At 38.2% G+C, this 16,549-nt stretch overlaps 3 long non-coding RNA genes across 5 annotated transcripts; 2 read left to right on the forward strand and 1 right to left on the reverse strand.

Annotated features, from left to right (window-relative positions):
* Window positions 1–633: 633 nt before the first annotated feature.
* LOC122982543 lies at window positions 634–16,451 on the reverse strand. Its single transcript, XR_006403491.1, has 3 exons — window positions 15,037–16,451; window positions 6,751–6,754; window positions 634–647 (listed from the first exon to the last, which is right to left on the reverse strand). It is a non-coding gene; the product is annotated as an uncharacterized LOC122982543 (long non-coding RNA).
* Window positions 10,346–12,345, forward strand: LOC122982541. The gene is made up of 2 exons (XR_006403487.1): window positions 10,346–10,571; window positions 10,861–12,345. It is a non-coding gene; the product is annotated as an uncharacterized LOC122982541 (long non-coding RNA).
* On the forward strand, window positions 13,014–14,961 carry LOC122982542. Of its 3 annotated transcripts, none has more exons than XR_006403489.1 (3): window positions 13,031–13,323; window positions 13,426–13,536; window positions 13,760–14,961. It is a non-coding gene; the product is annotated as an uncharacterized LOC122982542 (long non-coding RNA). The 3 variants fall into 3 exon arrangements; XR_006403490.1 differs by having other exon boundaries at window positions 13,033–13,323; window positions 13,454–13,536; XR_006403488.1 differs by lacking the exon at window positions 13,426–13,536 and having other exon boundaries at window positions 13,014–13,323.
* Window positions 16,452–16,549: the final 98 nt, after the last annotated feature.

Below are 16,549 nucleotides of genomic sequence, written 5' to 3' on the forward strand. Positions count from 1 at the left end.
AGCCACTGAGCCTACTTAGAGAGGATACATACCAAACAGAGAGTTAATGTGATTTATGAGCTCCTGGAATGTTTTTCTGTTTGTCATCCAGAAATTCACAGCTACTCGTTTCCAAAAGTTAACGTGTAATTTCCTGCATCTGTGTGTTTTATTATGCTGACTGACTTGATTGATGACCTGACGCACAACACAACACATGCATGCAGGCATGTGAGGACATTTGTGACCATTCTGCATAGTGAGTACTTTTGATACTTTTGATAAGGACTTGGACAAGAAACTGAACCCTGTCTCCTCACAGAATTCATTTATATACTACTAATTTGCTTTACCATATATGTTTTCATTCTGATACTGCACATGGGGATGTGGCCACCATCGAGTTTTTCAATATTAAAAGAAGACCATAATATTTCCTGAACATAAACATAACCATTAAAACAGTATTGTATCATCGGTAAGTGTATGAACACTGACTAACTGCCACTTTAAACAATTGACATGGTACTGGTTAGTGTTTCCATAAAGAGCTTTCCACACTCCATAACTACATTAAAATCTCTACTTCTACATGTGAACACACACAAAAAAGACAACAAACAGACAAGTCTCTTCTCTCCTCCTCTGTGGTTCCTGCTTCTTCTTCTCTGCTTGACAATCTGTTTCTAACTTCCTCTCCTAATGTCCCCCTAATTTGTGATTAAGTAATTTGTCCAGTGTTTCCTATCATTATCCACCCTTATAAACACACACAGACTAGTCCCAATCCCTCCTCGTAAAATCCTTTCTTTTCCTTATCATTTGGAGCCGAATATTAAGTCTACATACACCGATCGTCAGCTAAGCACCGTCTCATATCTAATCTTCAGTAACCATTAACAGCCGAAACCTGCTTACCTGCAGCAACAAGGGAAAGAGAGCAAGAAAGAAAGAAAGAACGAAAGAATGAAATAAAGAAAGAAAGCTCAGCAGCCTGCTAACACTTATCCGTGCTCCTCTTCCCTCATCATTTTCTCTTGCTCTCTTTTTCCATCCCTTCCCCCCTCACTCTATCTTTTTCCACCTATCCTAAACCCCATCCATATGTGTCCAGCAGGCCTGTAAGACCATTATAGAAATGTAGACTGGATAAATAATCTCATCTGTCCAAAATTACACACAGTCCTTCTACAAAAAATCCCCCAAAAATATACAAACTCTCACCTACACATGCTCACACACGTATTTGTGTTTCCTGTTTCAGGACACATGATTAGGTTACAGGTAGAAGTGCCCGCTCTCACACAGGCACACTCCCATGTGCTCGGTGTACACTCACTGTCAACACTTACTCTCACTTGAAATGTCATTTGTCTGTGGTGGGAAAATATTTCCACTTATTTTCCTTCTCAGAATTCACACTCTTGTTATGCATTTTACATTTCATACACTAAAATTGGATTTTCAGTTGCCTGTTACTTAGATTATATAGCTTATAGCAGAGTGCATGCTGTATTGTACACCTAAAGTTACAGGAGAATGAGAGGGTAAGAGAGATGAGGGAGTGGAAAACAGACAGTGTGCTCAGCAGAATGTGTGGACTGCCATATATATTTGCCATATATTTCATCATGTAAAGTGATGATTCTGTTGAAAGTTCCTCTTATTGTGAGAGGGCCGGCCCACTCGGCCAAGTGAGGGTGTGAAAAATAGCCGACCCCACTACTTAACACTAATGGACTCATCAATTACAGTCTTGTGAAAACACAGTCTAAGTGGGAGACACATTAGCAACAGGGGTCTGCTTGTGTGTGTGTGTGAGTGTGTGTGTGTGTGTGTGTGTGACTAGCAAGTGATTGTCAAAATGATTGATGAGTGTTTGCATGTGTGTGTGCATGCCTACACACCTGTATGTGTATGTCAAGTGTGTATGCATATATGTGTGTGTGTGTGTGTTTGTGTTAAAGGTGAGGTGTGTTGCAGAGAGATTAATATGACCACAAGTATTTAGTTGTCTCCCCTGTTAATAAACCAGAAAAAGTATAGGTTCTGCTGGCGCAGCAGACACACACACCAGCATAGCATTGCTGTAAAAAATGTTAATTGTACAAAAAACCTGTTAAAAGGTTGAAAAAATGGAACTAAAATGATTTACACTGAACTGAAATGAAAACTTTATCCTAACATACGATGTAAAACAAAACATTATTTTTGTTCTCTACAGCTTGTTCAAAGTGGGAAATACTTAACGAGTAATGAAGTGTAAGTACACATAATAGAGAAAAAGTGAGTCAACCACAACATTGCACTCATAAAATAACCCACAGAAATCACTGATGAACAAGTCACTTTCATTCTGAGTTTCATTTAATGTTGCTCACTATTCATGAACAGACAGGAGCTTCACTATTATCTACCCCGTTGCTAAGCTTTGTCAGAGTTTTAATGAAATCCATTCCTCACTAGTAATGTTTACATCTAGATTCTGACAAACATTTATCAGATTAAGAGTTTGCCCTGTAGGTGGCATCAATATGCACAAACCTTACAACAGTGGCTTCAATACTGTAAAGAAACATAGAAAAATGACAGCACTTGTTTCTTCACCATATATCATTTCGGTAAAAAGTATTTTTCAGTAAAGGAAACAAATTTACAGTTTTTATTTTATTACAAAGACATAAACTGAGTATTCTGATCTAAAGGTTATCCTGTTAGTAAGATGTTTGAAAGGCTACAAAAATATGAACATTTATGCTTTTCAACACAACTCTCTTGCATCAATAACTCTGTGACCTCTGTGAAACACTGACAGTCTGACTCAGTGTTTCTACTTAGATTCGCCACAATTCAAAGCTTAATCACAAAGACACACACATATGCAAAAAACATAAGCTGATTGCTAAAATCTCTCTAACCTTCCAGCCACAACCCTTTACACAAACACAGATATCTGAGATCAGTGCTGCAGCATGCTGAACAAACCAGCCACCATTTGCATTTTGTCTCCTCTGTTCTTCAAGTCCTCACGCATGACCAATCTACTGTAATAATTTCCAGAAACTTCTGTGCGTGACTAACATGGTATATGTGAGCAGATAACCGTGTGTTTTGTGTGTTTGTGTGTGTGTCACAGGAACACATCAACATAAACAGGCATTGAGAAATTTAGTGTTCGGCCTCATATGTTTCATTCTTCTCAGTTTTTTCCTCATTTCTCCTCATCTTGTTCCTCTTTATTTATTTATATACATATTTTTCCTCTCCTCGTCCTTTCGTCTTTCCTCTCACCTTCAACCTTTTCTGGACCCTCACCTCTCGTGTGTGTATTACAGTATAATCATTGTTGCAGATGTGGGCATCAAGTCATCAATAAAAGAGAAGAAAGTGTAGCTGCAAACCTCAGATCTCACCAATGTAACTGTTGAAAAGGATGTTAAAACATAGCAAAAACCACAAAAACAAGCAAAGATTGCATTAAAAATGTATTTCCTTGTAACAATCTGAAGGCAGCCATTCAGATTACTATGACTTCCTGTGCTTCATTCTCATGATGACATCAAAACTGTGTGACAGCCAGCTTTCAGCTTACCAACGCAGGTTATTGATCCATCTAGGACTATGAGAAAAAGAGAAGTCTGTGTCATCATACTCCCATTTGAATGTGGCCATACTCCTGGGAAAAAAGGGGATCAAGTCAATAGATAACGTCATTTCCTAAAAATCAAACATGTCTTGCAGCCAAAACAAAGGAAAAAGCAAAACATTGATGCAATAGCTATTAAACCATCTTGTCTTATCCCCCTCACTCTGCTTACAAGGAGACATATCAAAAATCAACCTGAACAAAACAAACAGTAAATTACTCCTCGTGGATCTAACTATCGCCAAGAAAACTATCCTCATTAACTGGAAATCAAGGAACACCACACATATTGCACAGTGGAAAAACTTACTCATAAAATACATCTCTATGGAAAATGTATCCACCTCTGTCAACAACACTGCAACTGAACCCAACATCTGGTCATCTTTTATTAAGTTCTTACAAACCTGATTCCATCCAACTGTTTTTTTTTTTTTTTTTGCCTGTCTACCAATCATAATTTCAACACATTCACATCAGTATCTACACCTACATGTTCATCGAAATCTACATACATACATATATACATATATACATAAAACAAAATGAAGAGGAAAAAGGTTATTAATTTTTTATGTTTATCATTTTGGTTAATTGATCACTATTTAATCCTATTCTTTTTTATTTTTGCATCGCACCCATAGATCCTATTCCAAAACATAGATTAGTAACTTATTATTACAATTCATTTTGATATAAATGGTGTTAATGATGAAGATCTTTATTTCAATGATCATTTTAATGATGATGACTGTTATTATTACTATTAGAATATTACATATGCTACTATTATATTTGAGGATAAGAATGAGGAGGATGTTGATGCTGATACGTTATTATTATTATTATTATTATTATTATTATTATTATTATTATTATTATTATTATTATTATTATTGCTGTTGTGATATAATTATTATCATCATTATTACATTATTATTGTTATGAATGCTATAAAGACAGATTGGTAGGATGAGGATTAAAGTGGGATTATTATTATTAAACATTTATAAGACAATGATTATGAGGCTGATTAGTATTATTAAATAGATTATTATTGGTAGGTCAAATGATGATGATTTTTTGTTTGTTTATTTTGTTTTAAATTATTACCATTATTATTGTTATTATTGTATTATTATTACTACTATTATTGATATGAATCTGATAAGAATGACTTCACCACCAGACAGGGCTGTTCTGGAGGGGATCTGACCTGCAACAGTCCAGCCACCTCCTACGGGCCTGGTGGTGGCCTAAAGCAGGCGAGAGCAAAGAAAGCAAGGAAGAGGGGAAAGAGAAAAGACATAAATACTAAGAGGGGAAAGGATAAAACAAGCAAACAAACAAAATTAAAAAGAAGGGAAAACAAAAAATAAATACATAAAATTCTCCCCTGACCCAGCTGTCCTGACCTGGCCCATCCCGGATCCACACAGATGCCTCTTTGTCCTCAGAGCCCAACCAGACATTCTACAAGAGCATTGTATATTTTATTTATTTATTTTGGTTTGTTTGTTTGTTTGTTTGTTTGTTTGTTTTCTTTCCTCCTTTGGTTAATACTGTTCCCCCTTATGCTCTCTGTCCCTTCTATTTCTCTCATACAAACACACACACACCTACCTAAACACATGTGTGCTACAATAAGAAAATCTAAGCCACACATTATGCCTTTTTTGTTTGTTTATTTGTTTGCTCTTTTGTCGTTCTTGTTGTTGTTGCTGTCTTGCCTTTTTTCTCTCTTTTTGTTGCAGTTTGTTTGAGTGTTGTTTTCCCTATTGTCTTGTGCTGTGTCATATGTTGCTTGTTATATACAGCATATATATTAAACCGTCTTTTCTGTGAGAAACCACAATGCTGACTTGAAGAGTGCTTAATTCATTTGAACATCAGTTCAAACTTCAGCATGTAACCCCATCAGTGTGTTTATGTTAAGGATAAAAATCACCCTTAACCGCATTTTTAACTCTACTGTACAGCGTCTGAATGGAAAATGTAAATTAAATAGATTCAGTGAATTTTTCCTTCAAATTCAAAGAGTTCACAGTTTTCCAAGTCTTTCTTAAAACAACAGTTGGGTGCTGAAATTAATATTGAAACAGGTTTTTCTTGCTATAATCATTCCTCTTGTTCATACTGACCATTAGATGATCCCTTCACATGCACTTACAATCTAAGTGATAGAGGCCAAAATCCACAGTCCTCCTTCTGTGCAAAAGTATGTTTAAAGTTTTTCTGAATCTAATATGAAGCTTCAGCGTCCAAATGAGTCAAATCAAGTAGATATCTTTCAACATTACAGTCTTTTTAGTGTCTTTTTGTTACTATACTTCCACCGCAGCTCAACAAGGAAACACTGTCTGAGGAAACACAAAGAGGGAATTTGATGCTAAAAAGACTTTAAATGTGGCAGAAATCCACTTGATATGACTAACTCAGACTGCTGGAGCCTCACATAAGCTTTGGATAAACTTTTAAATACAATTTTGCACAAAATGACTGTGTGGACACACTGTGGATTTTGGCCTCCATCTCTTACATTGAAAGCACATTTGAAGGGGATCTTTTAATAGCTAGTATGAACAGGAGGAATGATTACAGCAAGGAAAACCTGTTTCAATGTTTATATGGGCATCTGACAGTTGTTTTAAGACAGACTTGATAAATTGTGAACCTGTCCTTTTAACAAAGCAGCAATATCTGTGAATGATATTTGACCCCAGTCAAGGATAAAGAGCAAGTGATGGAAGCAGAAAGAAAAATTCACGCAGCACATTCCAACAGTCAACAAGCGCTGAGTGTTTCCCTGTTGAGCTGTACTGACATTAGTCGACATTAAGCTGACAACTGCACGCTGGCTGCAATCCATTAAGAGTTCATGTATCTGTTTATGGGTGTGTCAGAAGAATGTCATTTCTCAATCATTGGGGTTAAAGGAACGGAGTGATATGTATTCAGAGAGACAACGGACTCAAAGCTAACCTTGGAGAAAAGAAGACATAATGTTATTTAAGTTGCTGTCATGCAACAGTTTAATTTCACTAAAGATGCCTTAATGTCAGATGAATGATATAAATTGCACATAAATAAACATTTCAATATGGAAAAATACACTTCATGAATACTCTTCTCACCATCTCTCTTGCTCCTTCTGTTCCCATGTGAGGTCACTATGCTGATCACTTGTTGTGTATGAACTTTGACCCCTCCGCCTGGGTCAGCCCTCAGAAGTACAGCGCTGTTTTGTCTGAACTTGCCACCTTGGACCTTCAGTCTGGGGTCATGGCCATCAGGAGCAGCAGCAAAGGAACATCAGTGTGGTTACAAGCTGCATCAAAGACGCACAACCTTCCAAGTTGTAGAGCTGTTTCTTTTTAATTCATTAGTCTTTCCCAAAGGGAGGTCTGGGAACCTAAAGGGGCCCTCGCAGGGTCAGAAAGGTCCCTATGAAAGTAAGGAATAGTATATTATCACTGTTAGTTTGTTAATGAGAAGGTAGAGCAGTGGAGCCAGACGCTCTGTAAACATGTCTGATTTGAACATCTTTTGATCATTCTGCTGTCTCTGCTGCCCTCTAGTGGTCCTAAAGTAAAAAACAACATTCATAAATGTCTTATTGTGGGGCAATCACAGTTCTTTCATTAAAATATAATAGACATTACTATCCTCAAAACACAGCATTTTTATTCACTCATTAATTGTGTTTGAGGTCAGTTCTTTTAAAATTTCCCAACCAACTTACAGAAAACGGGACAAGAAAAAGACTGTGATCATGTATTTCAACATTTTCACATTACCCAGATGATAAGATTATGTCAGCTGCTGTTTCCAAGGTCAAGAATGTGTGATTTTGTTTTGACTATAACTAATAATGGTGGAAGAAGTATTCAGATCCTTAAGTAAAAGTACCAATACAGCAATGTAAATAAATACTCCATTACAAGTAAAAGTCTTGCATGAAAAGTCCTACTGCAGTAAAAGTACGTAAGTATTATGAGCTTGATGGAGTTAAAGTATTGCAGTAAAAGTAGTGGTTTGGTCCCTCTGACTGATATATTATTATATGTGACATCATTAGATTATTAATACTGAAGCTTCAGTGTTAGAGCAACATGTTACTGTTGTAGCTGCTGGAGGTGGAGCTAGTTTAAACTACTTTATATACAGTTAGCTAGTTTAATCCAGTGGTTCCCAACCTAGGGTCGGGCCCCTCCAAAGGATCACCAGATAAATCTGAAGGGTCGTTAGATGATTAATGGGGGAGGAAAGAAGAAAAAACAAAGTTCTGATACACAAATCTGTTTTCAGTTTTTGGACTTTTTCTCTAATCTTTGATTTTTGGTGAAATATTGGATCATTTGAGCATTTATTGAAATGAAACCTTGTGAGAAGTTTAGAGGGAAAAATCACTATTTGATGGAGCTGTTAACAACTCATAGACATCTGAAATGTGACCCTGACTACACACTGCTTTTTGTAAGATGTCAAAAGCCAAAAAGGTTGGAAACCACTGGTTTCATCTTTAACAATGTGTTGTATTTTAAAAGCTTGTTATATTATCCATTGTGTCAAATCTTCATCTGAAAAGTAATTAAAGCTGTCAAATAAATGTAGTGGAGTAGAAAGTACAATATTTCCCTCTGAAATGTAATGGAGTGGAAGTACAATGGCGCACAGAGTTGAATAGCATTATGACATATTACTTTATTCTGTTTAGATTTTCGAAGCCTTTGTGTGCCTTTATTGTGAAGGACTTGTGCCAGACGTGTGTTTAATGTCACTGCCAGCAGAACAGACACAGAGGGATGATCTGGTACTAGAGGAGATATTAGTATTAATCAATACAATATGGGAACATGGACATTTGCCAAAAGAATGGAAACCCTCAACTGTTGTCACAGAAACCTGGTGAAACAACAAATGAACTGGCTCTTACCGCCCAGTAGTGGATGTGTTTCTCAACATGAGGAAGGCATATGATATGTCATGGAAGGAGAGTTTAGTGATAAAGTGGTATGATGCTGAAGTACAAGGTAGGAGGATCAAGAACTGTTTGAGAGATCGTACTATTCAAGTGGGGCTATATCCTGTGACGAAAATGCAGCCAATGGGACCCCCCAGGGAAGTGTAATCAGCCCAGTTAAAGTGAGAAATGGTTTTGGGTGTATCGTTATTTGCTGATGAAGAGACCATATGGAAAAGAGTTCGAAATTTAGACCATATTCATAAGCAATTGCAGCAGGCATTGGATAAAGTAGTGACATGGACGGAGGACTGGGGTTTTAAAATTTCATTTACAGAGTCAAAGTATGTGGTCTTTGGTTTTAAAAAGAAAGTATCACAGCAGGACCTCAAGCTATATAACAAGCCTACTGAAAGTTAAAATACTCAAATTTCTTGGTGTCTGCTTGGTTTGAAGAGGGAATGACATGGAGGGTTAATGTAGAGAAGACAGTTGTAAAGTGTGAAAAAGTCATTAATGTCATATGATGTCTGGTAGGATCTTACTGGGGAGCAGATAGAGGAGCATTAATGATGATATACAGGGTAATCAGAAGATCTGCAGTTGATTATGTCTGTACAGCATATGGGACAACAGCTTCCTCTGTTCTAAAGAAGCTTGATGAATATGTGGCAGGGTTTATTATTATCTCTGGTCTAAGCTACAGAGTTATAGGGTCTTAATACCTGCTAAGTGTTTGTTAGGGGAGCACTGGGAACTTCAGGGAAGGGGTGGAAAAGTAAGGAGGGGAGTAAATTCCACGAGTGAGAGAGCACAGGAAGTGGAAGTAAAAGATTTGTCGATGGGCCCGGCAATGTGCTGGCCACCTGTTTCACCATGGCTTTAGTTAGTGACCATCTTAAAGAAAAATGGGCAGATTACATACAGATTTACACTGATGGCTCCAAGAATCTGAACAATGGAAAAGCTGCAATATGAATAAGCATTCCACAATTGCAGATGCATGGGAAGCGGATGTCAAATCATGTGCCAGTCTTTAGTACACAGCTTGTGGCAATCTTGTGAGCACTTGGGTGGGTGGAGGAAGTTAGACCAGGAAATATATGCTCAGATTCTACGGCAGCACTAATGGCACTGAAGGGTGGGAAAAGTGGGGCCGGACCAGATCTAATAGTAGAAATTTTGACTGTGTTAAATAGAGTATCTAAGTTTGGGAAAACTGTTGTTATTGTAGCGCGCACTGTTTTCTGGCTCCCAGCTCACGTAGGAGTACAGGGGAATGAGGAAGCTGATAAGACTGCAAAAAGAGCAGGAAGGAATTAGATCTGGAAGTACTGTATGAAAGGGTTGGTGTAAGAGCTTCATACAACAAGGAGTAGCGAAGTTATGGCAAAAAGAATGGGAAGAGGGAAACAATACAACACTGAAACACATATCAAATAAAAGAATTGGCAGGAGGGACAATGTGGGAATAGCTAGGCTGAGACTGGGTCACTGTGCACTGAATCATGGGGTGGAACTGGTTGGTAAACACCCGGATGGAAAATGCATCTGTGGAGGGGCAGAAATTGTGAACTGTGCTGTGATGCAATGTACCAACTATCACACAGAGAGAGGCCATGTGCAAGCAGAGCTGTCAGAATTTAGAGTTACAGCTCATTCATTGAAATCAATACTCATCGCGGAACATTGTGAAACAACCGAAACTGCAAATAGTTTTCTCCATCGCACTGCTCTGCTTGAGGATTTAACTCAGTCAATGGAGTTTTACAAATGACCTGCGGAGGGCAGCAATACGGCTTTGCTGCGTGTAGTCTGCCGCAAATTTAATTAGACGAAGAAGAAGCGTCAGCATCAGCAGCAGCAGCAGACGAAGAAGAACAACAACGAGAAGAAGAAGAAAAAGAAGAAGAACGGCTGCAGATGTGAGTAGACCATGACGGCTAAACCAGCATATTAACTGCCATCAAATATCTACAAAATGTAAGAACTATGAATAAATATTACATTGATGGAAATTAATATACGAGCTTGTTGCGTGTCTTGTTAAAAATTTCTATATTAAAGTCACCTGGCTGAGGTTTTCTCCAGGTTACTTGAACGTTACGTTAACGTTATCTTACGTTAGCCTTGCTAGATCTACATCTATCCAGCTTGGAGCTTTATACTATCAACATCTTATTTACTGGCTTTGTTTTGTTTACAAACTTGCGTTAACATAGTGCTCTAATGAATAAAAGTCATACTGTGCAATTTTGCTTCTTCCATATAGAGACCAACAATGAATCTGGATCCCCTCCCACACCCTGCACTTCAGTGGACAACATAAAGGAAAAAACACCTGAAAAACAACTTTGAAGCAACTAAATTGTAGCTACAGAGGGAGCTGCTTAATTATTAGCTTGACTGACAGTTGGGATTGTCTTCCAGCTTCAGAAGAGACAGTCAACACCTGCACCTCTAATATGAGTGAGTTAACAGACTTTGTCAGAGGCCAAATAGTCGGTGCCCAAGTTGCAGGTCTGTCGGTCAGAGATACCGCCCAGTTATGTGGTGTGTCAAGTCGAACAGTCATTAAAGTCATGAGTGTGTATAACAAACACGGATATACTTCATCAGCAAAGAAGAACCGTAGGCACAAGCCACAGATGAAAGGGATGAGTCAGACAGAAGCTGGTGGTGATGGAGGAGCCGCCAGTGAGAAACCAGTATCTGACTCTGAAGTCGACACACTAGAGCTTGATGAAGAGAGTAAAAGACTTGAATCCCAGACCAAAGAACAAGTGTAATTTGGTCTCATGTGCTGTATTTCAGACTTTGTTTCATATCTAGAGTGGTTAATGTTTGCATAAAGCCACAGGACGCCTTCATTTAACCCACAGCGTCACCCACTGCTGAACATTGTCATGAATCTATAATCCCATTTCAGGGTCTTGGTTCAATCATTTTTCAGAGTGGCTGGATGATGAGCATGTTATATGCAACTATGAGGTCAGCTAATGTACATTTCCAAACAAAAACAACAAATTTGTAAATTTTATTTAATGCAGGTTTTTTTTAAAAAAGAGAAATGGGAACAGAGAGACAAACGTCCATAATGCACACTTCTATGGTACATAAACACTGACTTTCTTTTAAATTTTAAGTTGACAAATGGATTCATGTGTTTGTTTATGGGTTTCTGAATAATGTCACTATTCAGTTGAGAGGGAATTCAGAGGAAAAACTAGGAAAGGGATGGAAAGAAACTAGAAAGAAGTGACATTGTTGGGGTGTACCTGATTTTGTTCATTTAAACTCACTAAAGTGTGGTGTATATTTTTTGTTTTTGTTTTTGTGGAGCAGTATTAAAAATACCATTGCAACTAACCCATGCAATATGATTTCATTAAAGGACAGGTTCACAATTTTTATGTCTTAAAACAACAGTGAAGTGTCCATATGAACAATCACAGAGGTTTTCCTTGCTGTAATCATTCCTCCTGTTCATACTAGTCAATTAAAATTAATTGACTGTGATGTCATCCTTAAGCTAGCCTCTCTATTGTCTAATCAGAGATGGCCCTTCTTTTCTTTTCTTCACCATTTTACCTACATTTTGTGGGGTTTTTTTCTTTATGATTTCAAAAATTGTCCACTGTTTTCATTTTATCTTGATTTGTATTGTATGTATTTTGTGTTAATGTGGACAACAGGAAGAGTAGCTGTTGCCTGGTGTAATGGCTAATGGGGATCCTAATAAACTAAATTAAAAGATCCCCTTCAAATGTGCTTTCAGTGTAAGTGATGGGGGGCAAAAATCCACTGTGTGTCATTTTGTGCAAAAATGCATTTAAAAGTTTATCTGAAGCTTATATGAGCTTCACATTTACAGTATCTTTAGTATCAAATTCCCTCTGTGTGTTTCCTTGTGTTTCTTGACCCCCTGTGTTTTGTCTGAACTTTGAACCTTGGACCTTAAGTTTGGGTCATGACCATCAGAGGCAGCAGCAGATGAAGAACAGAGTGGCTGCTGGCTGCTTCAAAAAGTCTTCACAGTGGTAGAACTGTTTCTTTATAATTCATTAGTCCCCCATTGAAGAGTAATGGATAATGACGCTAATCATTAGTTGCAGCCCCAAATCAGTTAATCCAGAACAAGTCATTTTTGTTGTAGAATTTACTTTTCGTTTAATGTTCCCTGCAGCATTTCTCTATTCAAAAGCAGAAGGAAGGTTTAGAAAATTCTTTTTCTAGGATGACAAGGTCATGACCCGTCCTACTCTGCCTCCGATTGGCTAATAGTCGTCACCTCCGTTGTTTGGGTTGGTTAGATTTAGGCATGAGGAGTGAGATTGGCTGGGGTTAGGGTAAGAATATCAGGGTAAGCCAATCAGAGGCAGAGAAGGGCGGGTCATGACTTCGCCATCCTAGGAAATAAATATCGCGGATCGTACAGACCATGGTCTAGATGGTAACCCTAGATTTGCGAAAGATCTCGCGAGGGTGATCGTTTAATCCAAATTATGATTTTTTCCTAACTGTAAGCAAGTTATTTTTGTGTCTAAATCTAACCAGCGTTGTCATTTCAGAAAACATTATTATTTGTTACATTGCCGAACAACACGTACAAATCTCGCGAGAGATTCGCAAATCTAGGGTTACCATCTAGACACGACCCTCTCCCTTGTGAAACATAAACACAGCTCGGTTTTCATGGCAGTGGACAGACTGACTACCCTCACCCACACTGGTTGTAAGTACAACACACAGTAACGCACCAGCTAACATGTTTAATGTGTCTTTAAACGTCACTAAAATAAAAACATTGAACTGAATACATATTTTGTAATGGAAGCTAATCTAGTAGCTTGCTACCTGGCTAGCATCGAAAATTACCATCGAGTTGATTGAACACCTTGACAGTCAACCCGAGCCAGCGTCAGTGAACTTCATGCAGTGTTTTTAGGTAAAGTGTTTATTTAATTTTTTGTTCTTAATTGAATACATCAGGCAGTGTGGACTCCCACAGGATGATTGAGTTAGTTTTGATAACCTTACTGGATTCATTTTAATACCAAACATCTAGTTTACACTTCAGTGCTAGTGTTTCTGACAGATGCAATGTTTAAAATATTAATTTCTGTATGTAAATGTTATTTTCTTCCCCACCCTGGATCCCTCTGCTTCAGCGGACAAAATAATGGAAACACCATATGAAAGAGGACTTTTGAGCACCTGAGTAGTTATTACTGAACCTGCTGCCTGCCTGTTAGCTGGGATTGTTTGTCTGCTCTAAGAGAGACAGTCAACACTCCAATATGAGTGACTTAACAGAGTTTGAAAGATGCCAAATAGTTGCTGCGAGACTTTCAGGTGCATCTGTCACCAAAACCGCTCAGCTGTTCAATGTGGCAAGGGGAACAGTCTCCAGAGTCATGACTGTATACATCAAACATGGACGGACAGCATCAGCAAAGAAGAACAGCGGACGCAAGTCAAAGCTCACAGAAAAGGACAGACAGACACTCCTCAGGATAGTCGATGAACACCCCGAGTATACAGCCTCAAAGATAACCACAGAGCTGAATAGACACCTCTCTCACGCCGTCTCTGTGAAAACTATACGGCGTGAGCTTCACAAAGCCGGTATTTTTAGAGGAACAGCCAATCGGGTAGCAGAGACAGAGACTGACACACAAAAGCATGATGGAGAGAGCACCAAACCTGAATCTGAGTCAAGTGACAAAGAGTGTGACACGCAAAAACCTGGAGAAGAGAGCGCAAGGTCTGAAATGCAAACAAATGAAATGCAGACAAAAGACTGTGGGGTACAAAAGCTTGTGAGAGAGAAAACACAGTCTGAACCCCGGGCTAATGGCAAAGAATACAGCACACAAAAGACTGGTGAAGACAGCACAGGATCTAAATCACAGACCAATGAAGAGGATCAGAACTCACAAAAGCTTGATCACAAGAACACGGGTCCTGTACCTCAGAGCAGTGAAAAGAAATAACCTGGACTGATGTGTTGTATTTCAGCCTTTCTAATACATTCAGATTGGTTATGTTAAGGGAAAATCACAGGATGCCTTCGCCCCTTAATGTCACCAGCTGTTAAATATGCCAGTGGATCTATAATGATGTTGAGGCTGTGAGGTTTGATTATTTATTTTGCATGGGTGGGTCATGGTGCAATGTTCAAGCTTTTTCATTTTTCTTGGTTTACAAGCAAACGTTATAACTTCAATGCCGACTGTTGAGATTTGCTTGATAGATGAAAATATTCATACTGTAGATGTTAGAATATTATGATATTGTTCAATGCAAAACACCCAATTCAGAACACATGGTAAATAAAAAAAAAATTTGTTCCAAGTTTGTGCTAAGCTGATGAGCTGAGATGATGTTGGATGTTTTTCACATATAGATGTTTGTGTATTGTAAAGCATGGCCTTTTCAGAAAAACCTTCTTCTTCTTCTTCTTCTTCGGGGTGTAACGGCAGCTTGCATCCTTGGTGTTGCGTTACTACCATCTTCTGGAGTTAGTTACCTCCTACAGTGTCCGGTTTGTCAGATTTTTCCTATTAATCCTGTTCTCTTAAGACAGGTGACCAGACACTTCCTGCCTTGTCCACTTTCACCAAACTCCAGTATCCCCTTTAAACCCACTCCTGTTAGCCCTGATCTTCTCATTCCCTCCATCATGTCCTTTCTCTCTGAGGTATATTTCCTGCAGTTAACAAGTACATGATCTACTGTTTCTGGTACCTGACAGTGTTCAGAAAGTCCAGTTGGATGCTTCCCTATAATGTGTCCTATTCTCAGTCTGGTCATTATTACCTCCTCTTTTCTATATCGTCCCCTATTTATCTCAATACCTACTCAGTTTTGTGTTGCATGTAGTTGTCTTCCTCCTATCTCCTGATCCTGGTGCTGCTGCCACTCTTTATGGATTGTCTTTCATGCATTACCCTTTCCCTCGTTCAGAAAAACCTCTTGTTGAAAGGGTGAAACCAAGTAGTAACCACGATTGCAGAAGAGCCTTAAGATATAATTCCTCTACAAACTCAAAAAGACATATTAGATTGAAGTCATTGTAAAATAAAATACATATAGTAAATATAAAGTAACTTTTTTGTTACTTTGTTAAGATGTCAGGTCCTCAGTTGAAAATCTCAGTGTGTGTTTTCTAACGCGGGTCTTTTTGGTGATTTTTAAAAAAAATATTTTTCCATTAAGGGGATTTTAAGGCTTCTTTACAGGTTTCTTGGGCGATCATGCTCAGCTGTGGTGGTTGCTGTTTGCTCAAGTAAAGTGTAATAAAATAAAACGTTGGGCTCATTCACCAGCACCATCTTCTCTTTGTATTGAATGATGACCTCTTAATAATGTATTGAATTCAACCATGAATCATCACATCACTACTAAGCTATGTTTGCTTTTGTATACTCAGTTTCATATCTTTGTAACACCTGCATGCATGTGCACAGCTGTGGCAGGAATGGGAGTGGGACACAGAGCATCAGACAACATATGTAATGTTTGTACTGCATATTAAACAAACAAAACAAAACAACGGCACTCACTAATCCATCTTCTTGTGTTTTTTTTTTTTTGTGGACAAATAATGAACGCATTTCAGTGTAAAGCCATCATCAGCGTACTGCATATTAAAGCATTACACTGAAAATGATGTCGCTTAACATGCTATGTGCTCACTGTTTCTCATAACATACCCAGATAGCTCTTAAGGTCTCCTGCAAGAAGCATATGTCTTTAAATGTCTGAATTCTAAAGAGTGGTTTCAAGTGATTTTATTAACATCTACAAAATCTTGTGTTTGTGTGAGCATTCAACAAATAATTCAATCATATTCCTGTTCATTGCAGTCCTGCAGCAGATTCCATGCTGGCAACCTTTCATTTACACTGTAAGTGATGGATATCAAGCAGTACATGTATGTAAACTTATCAAAACAG

Source organism: Thunnus albacares, chromosome 5 (assembly GCF_914725855.1).
Source record: "Thunnus albacares chromosome 5, fThuAlb1.1, whole genome shotgun sequence".
NCBI lineage: Eukaryota > Metazoa > Chordata > Actinopteri > Scombriformes > Scombridae > Thunnus > Thunnus albacares.